The following is a 6,717-nucleotide window of genomic DNA, read 5'->3' as shown; positions in this document are numbered from 1 at the left end:
AAATGGGTATATTTGAAATTATTGAAGTTCTTCTTTTGGCGCATTAGGGAAAAATTATGAGAGTAAATTTTTGCGATGCGTGCGCACTGAAGTTTTTTTTTATACAAACGTAGAATAAAAATTTTGAAAAGGTTTTTATCTTGTTACGTTAAAGAAGTGTAACTTCTAACGCGTGTACATATTAGTACACACAGGTTTTTTATTATAATATATTGAAAATGGATCCTACATTTACTGCCACTTTCCAAATCAAGAGGGAAGACTGGGCAAGAAGTACAGGCAAGAACCTCTCCGCCATTGTTTTTAACCGACAAGTTTTTGGTTTTTCAAGAAAATTTTAAGGAGTTGCAACCTTATAATGAAGCCTTTATTTATATAATAGTATGGTGGAAATATAAACCCGACACAGTTTTTCTGTCCACCAAGACTTCGAACATATTTAAATTTGGTGTTATATATGATTAAATCTATTACATATAATATATCATTTCCAGTCATTTAATAGCATATAAAAGACATTATAGAGTGGTATCAAAATATTTTTTGCAAAGACAGGTTTCAGAAATAAATCTACATTTATAAAGTCTCTACAGATGTATCTATCCACTTGACAGAGGGCGGGGTCATTCACCCCCGATATCGGACTTAACCCTAACTGTCTAGGTTCCTTCTATGACTAATCTAGACATCTCTAACGCGGAAGACTGGTAATTACCTTTATTTTACTAATATCTGTAACAGCCATCTTAATATTTGTATGTGGATACAAATCTTTGTAAACTTCTGAAACGTTGTGCACAACTTTATAGTAATTCAGAGGCGCCACAACCTTTTTAGGTCCGGACCTCAGATTTTTGCATCTGTTTCATATGTCAATGCACTAGGCAAGTAGGTGATCAGCCTCCTGTGCCTGACAAACGCCGTCTAGTTTTTGGGTGTAAGGCAAACCGGTTTCCTCACGATGTTTTTCTTCATCGTACGAGCGAATGTTAAATGCGCACATAGACAGAAGTCCATTGTTGCATAGCCGGGTATCGAACTAACGACCTCAGGGCCAAGACGATGATTTCGAGTTCTAGCATATCTAACATATATTAGCTAGTACTGTGAAGGGAATCATTTACATATTAAACAGTTTGTATTGTGTGTCAGGGATTAAAGCCTGATGAGGAACACATTTCTGCGACATTGATTACTTTCATTATGTAGGAGAGGTGGCACCAATTTTTGGGCAGGTATTTGAGGCAAGCTGAAAACTTGTCACATACCTCTCCTATTATATTCCAACACGGAATTGCAGACCTGGCTGGTGAGTAGCGGGGCTAAATCAACCCCTACATTTTTGAAAATATTATTTTTTTTTTCCCAAAAATATATTTGAGGCAATACGAAATTTATATATGTTGCAGTGTAATACTTTATAAATACGAAAAAAAATAAGCCAGACAATTTAATCGGGGCTTTAACATTACCAGACGCGTGCAAATATTTTTTCAAAAAATTATAAAAAATGTTTTTGAGGCAGCTTGAAATTTTAATGGAGTGTTATTTATAACTATAAAATAAAATTCTCAAAAAGACAGATCATTTCGGTAGGGCTTTCTACCTGCCAGGCGATCAAACAAATAATGGATGGGTACGGGCCTGTACTACTATAGACAAGCTGTAGTGTGAGAGAGAGCGCATATCGACAGCTGTCTTCGTTCTGGCTTGCCGCGTTACTATTGGCTCTAGTGAGGCCACGTGACTTACAATAACCCATGAGGTTTTTGTAAGTCACGTGTCACTCAAATAATTAGAAAATGTCTAGTGAAAAGTTAGTTTGTGTTATTTGTAAAAAAAATGATGCTAAAGTGATTGCTTTTGTGGAGAAAACTCTCAAAAAAAGTCAGGAGGTGTTAAATATCCGTAAACATCATAGGTTAAAATATAATCATATTGTTTTGCCAGTGATTCCTAACCTTTCAGATGGTTACAAGTTGTTATAAGAATTTTATAGCTTTGATGAAAAAATATAGTGAAAATACTGTGATCGAATCCAATATTTATACTCTTACAAAAGGTATTGTATTAATTTAATTATTTTTCAAGCATTACATACTGATAAATAAAATTAAGCATTTACAGCTCTTCTTTCTTCTGAATTAAAACAACATCTTTTAAGAACGCAATATATAACAAGCATTTGGAGAAATGCATATTTACGATTCCCCAGTTCTTTGACACCTAATAGAAACGGATGGACACTTAATGAGGATACGCTAGATTTTCACTGGTTTGACGGAGAGTGTATGCCGCAATTAGTATTCGACGCTGTTGTTCACGAGGAAAATAAAAATAACGATGATGAAAATCATACTACAGGTGAGAATAAATGGTTTATTTTTAATAACTGCTGCATTCAAATTTCTGTGATTAATTAAAAAAATTTCTTTTCGCAGATGATGAAGAGGTTGCCGAATCTGATACAGATGAATCCGAAGATTCAAGTAGTTCTGATGAAGATTCTGATCCACACACGAAAAATGATCATTTATATCTGACGTGAAACGAATTTAATTTATTTCTAATTTTTTTATACTTAAATAATTGAAACACTGAAGAAATATTATATTTTTATAAATCTAGTTTTGCGATTTTGTATTTTAATCATTGGTTTTTTTTATACGTAACCCTTATTAATTTTAAGATGAAAAAGGTTTTAAATTTCCGTATAAATTTTGACTTGCAATAATGTCAGAGAAACAATTTTTATTTTTGAATGTAGGGGCAACAGTATGAATTCTGTACTGATTTTTTTTTTAATTCTCTTCAAAAAATAAATATTTTTACGGAAATATCAAATATTTAACAATTCATTACGTTTAAATTCGCATTAAAATTGGCAAAATGGCTATTTTTTTAAGATAAAAAAGAAATCACAAAAATATCTCCCTTTAACGTCCATAAATCAATACAATCACTTTTATGCAAAATGTATTTAGTACAAATTCAGAAAATTTTATATTTTTTTACTCCGAAATTCTAACTAGAAACCTCATGGGTTATTGTAAGTCACGTGGCCTCGCTAGAGCCAATAGTAACGCGGCAAGCAAGAACGAAGACAGCTGTCGATATGCGCTCTCTCTCACACTACAGCTTGTCTATAGTAGTACAGGCCCGTACCCATCCATTATTTGTTTGATCGCCTGGCAGGTAGAAAGCCCTACCGAAATGATCTGTCTTTTTGGGAATTTTATTTTATAGTTATAAATAACACTCCATTAAAATTTCAAGCTGCCTCAAAAACATTTTTTATAATTTTTTGAAAAAATATTTGCACGCGTCTGGTAATGTTAAAGCCCCGATTAAATTGTCTGGCTTATTTTTTTTCGTATTTATTAAGTATTACACTGCAACATATATAAATTGCGTATTGCCTCAAATATATTTTTGGAAAAAAAAAATTAATATTTTCAAAAATGTAGGGGTTGATTTAGCCCCGCTACTCACCAGCCAGGTCTGCAATTCCGTGTTGGAATATAATAGGAGAGGTATGTTACAAGTTTTCAGCTTGCCTCAAATACCTGCCCAAAAATTGGTGCCAGCTCTCGGACCAAAGGCACGAGAGTACCTATTTCGACCATAAGTTATGACAACAATTAACTTATCTGTTCTTATTATTATGACATTATGATAACTAATGACATTTGCACGTCTATAAAAATATATGGCTGATTGTGTGGTTTTTTTATAATTAATCAATCTTTGAAAATAAACGATTTATTATTATTATTAGAAATGCCGAACTGGGATTGTTGTTCCCCGGACACCGTACCCTGTACCTGAAGTTACATATACTGATAAAAGTGTTAAAATAACAAGTTACTCTGCTTTTAGTCTAGAAAACAGATTCCAGAGATACTTCATTGAGGGTGTATTTATATAGTTGCATCATTGAAATAAAGGCAATTTTGTATAAAAGTAGGTTTGAAATTAAAAATATAGTTTGAAGGACAGTTAGCGCGAATTTAAGTTAAAAAATTTCACATCTGCCGAGACACAATAAAACAACCTCTTAAGAAGGATTCCTTAAATTAAGCCTTCACGTTAAGGCAGGGCTACATGAAGCGGTAAGAGCATAAATTCTTCCTATTTATAGAAATCAAAGTTCACTTTTAGATTTCACTGTTTAACAATAATTTATGAAAAAAAACCATATATTGTAATAAACTTTCTCGTTTCCTATAATGTCCAATGGGTCGACTTCACTTATATTCTTTATAGGCAATATATTATGTGTCTTTCTAGTTACCCACAACACAGGGCCTCCCTAGTGTGGGGACTAGCGATTTATGATTTCTGTCATTAATAAAGTTTTTATTATTATTATTTAGTTTTAAGAACCCATAAATAACGCGTTCACCGGGGAAGGCGAGGACCTATACTTTGTCCTTCGCTCACTCCAGTGAGCATCCGTCCTGCCCTTCAGACGAATGACCAACCCGCGACGGCCTAAGCCGAGGTCCGAGTCTCGCATGAGACGTCCTTGCGCTAGCTAGGAATACGCCCATTCCGGCCGAGCTATGCTCGCCAAAACAGCCCGAGCTGAGGTGTAAAGGGCCTTAAGGCCAACAGCGAGATTCCATAAAAAAACTAAAGTCAGTTGACACCTAGCTTCAAACATCCAATTTATCCCTCGAACAACCGCCACCGAACTTAACTCGATACTAGTTAGTTTTAGAGATGGTTCTACCTTCAATTAACAAATGACAATTTTCTTTTGAGCTTATAAAATAAATAAATAAAAATATATTCGAGTACATAATAAGGATTACATTAAATATGTGTATAATTAATATTAGTAAACGACCTCCGATGGAGTGAAAGCCTCCTCCAAATTCTTCCACGCTCTCATCATCGCTACTATTTTCCAATCTTTCCTCGCTAATCTTTTATTTCTTCTTTCTTTCTTTTAAATGTATGTTGAAAGTAACATAATCAATCTCTGCCATTTAATTCATTTAGTTTTAAACCCATAATTTGTTTAACAACTTCGTAAGGCACAAAGATAATACATCTCGATTCCCGGTGAAATATTTTTTCTATACCTTTAGGTACACGATTAAAATATCAAAGGTACTGAGGCAGAAATGTTTGCCCATGTATTTTATACCAGCGCCATATAAATATCCCTCCATACATCTGTCAGAGTCTGTCCTAAATTTTGAAGAACCGTAAAATTATTCGAAACCAATCATTTATTTTTGTAAAAAAGATTAATAGCCTTCAACCTGGAAACACTCATTGTTCGGAGTCAATTTAAATATAATACCGTTCCTAGAATATAGCAACATATATTTAAACTGAGGAGGGTATTCTCAAGGTAAGATCAAATTCTTAAAACACAGGTATCTTTCCAAGTGTTTTTTTGCTACACATAGCAATACCAATGAATGTAATGCAAACAATTTAATGGCGCTACAACCCTCAAAGTGGCTTGATCTATAGCATTTTTTTTTTATAAGAAGCAAACGGGCAAGTGCGTTGCCGGCAAGGCTTTTCTGGAAGTACCCTAACTCGAATTGGTTCGGAAATACTTCAGTAGGCAGCTGGTTCCACATAGCGGTGGTGCGCGGCAAAAACTGCCTTAAAAAACGCTCAGTCGAGGACGGACGGACGTCGAGGTGACGGATGATATTTTGTATTCTGCTTTGACGTCGGATACTGTTGTTGCTCTTGTCAACAGAATAAAATGTATTGTACCATAATTTATTTATATACTAATAAAAATCAATGATATATTTGTTTGTTATTTAGACAAGAATTTACAAGTTACCTATCACGTGGAAGTGAAAGCTTGGTTAAATAATTTGAATCTTTTTAAGTCGAAGAGACTAAATATTATTCTCAAAAATCTTTGCCACCTATTAGTATAACGGTTTATAGAACAATTTCAAAAATAGATAGCAAATTAAAATCTATTTAAAACTAACTGAATAGTTCGCAAAGTTCGCTATAATTGTGAAAAGTTTCAGAATTTATACTGAAATGATAATTAGGTAATATCGTGCTGAGGCGCGATTAGCGATTTGTACGTTTATTTAAAGCGCGTTTCACCCTGTGACATTTGATACAGATTAGGCAGATTAACGACGGACGTCTTGTCCATCCAAATACGAATTAGCTACGAAAAATTGAGCTTTAAACAGCCTGAAATTTTTCAGTATAATGTTACATTAAGAAGGGGTTTAGTTTCCCTTAGCTTATAAAAATCGAAATGACAAACATCACATCACACGTATCATCATGGCATGATCACAATGGCGTTGCGATGAGCCCTCTACAATTCCAACTGAATCTCTACGGGTCCTTTGGGAGGTCGTGACAGCAATATGTGTCAAAATAACACCTTATAAAAACATCTTTAAATCGAACCTGAATACATGAAAAACCTACAAAACTCAAAAAAAATGTGTTCCTTTAAGACCTCTATAGACTATAACTCGAAATCTCAATCGTCTATTAGTCGAAATAATCAGTCTCCCTATAACTAGGAAAAGTAATTGAACCTGTTTGGATACTGCGTGATTTGGACATTGCAATGTTTTATTTTATAACTTTTACAACTTGTAAATTTTTACTTATTACGATTATAGTTCGAAGAAAAATTAAGTATTTCACCGCTTTTACTCAAAATTAGTAAGAATTAATATTAACTAACTTATTAGAACTTGC

The 6,717-nt window shown here is 33.8% G+C and overlaps 1 long non-coding RNA gene across 1 annotated transcript; it reads left to right on the top strand.

Annotated features, from left to right (window-relative positions):
- Positions 1–2,068: 2,068 nt before the first annotated feature.
- On the top strand, positions 2,069–2,649 carry LOC125059405. Its single transcript, XR_007118658.1, has 2 exons — positions 2,069–2,364; positions 2,442–2,649. It is a non-coding gene; the product is annotated as an uncharacterized LOC125059405 (long non-coding RNA).
- The last annotated feature ends 4,068 nt before the right edge of the window (positions 2,650–6,717 follow it).

The sequence above is a fragment of the Pieris napi genome, chromosome 19, assembly GCF_905475465.1.
Source record: "Pieris napi chromosome 19, ilPieNapi1.2, whole genome shotgun sequence".
In the NCBI taxonomy this organism is placed as follows: Eukaryota; Metazoa; Arthropoda; class Insecta; order Lepidoptera; family Pieridae; genus Pieris; species Pieris napi.
This window is presented reverse-complemented; position numbering and strand designations above follow the sequence as displayed.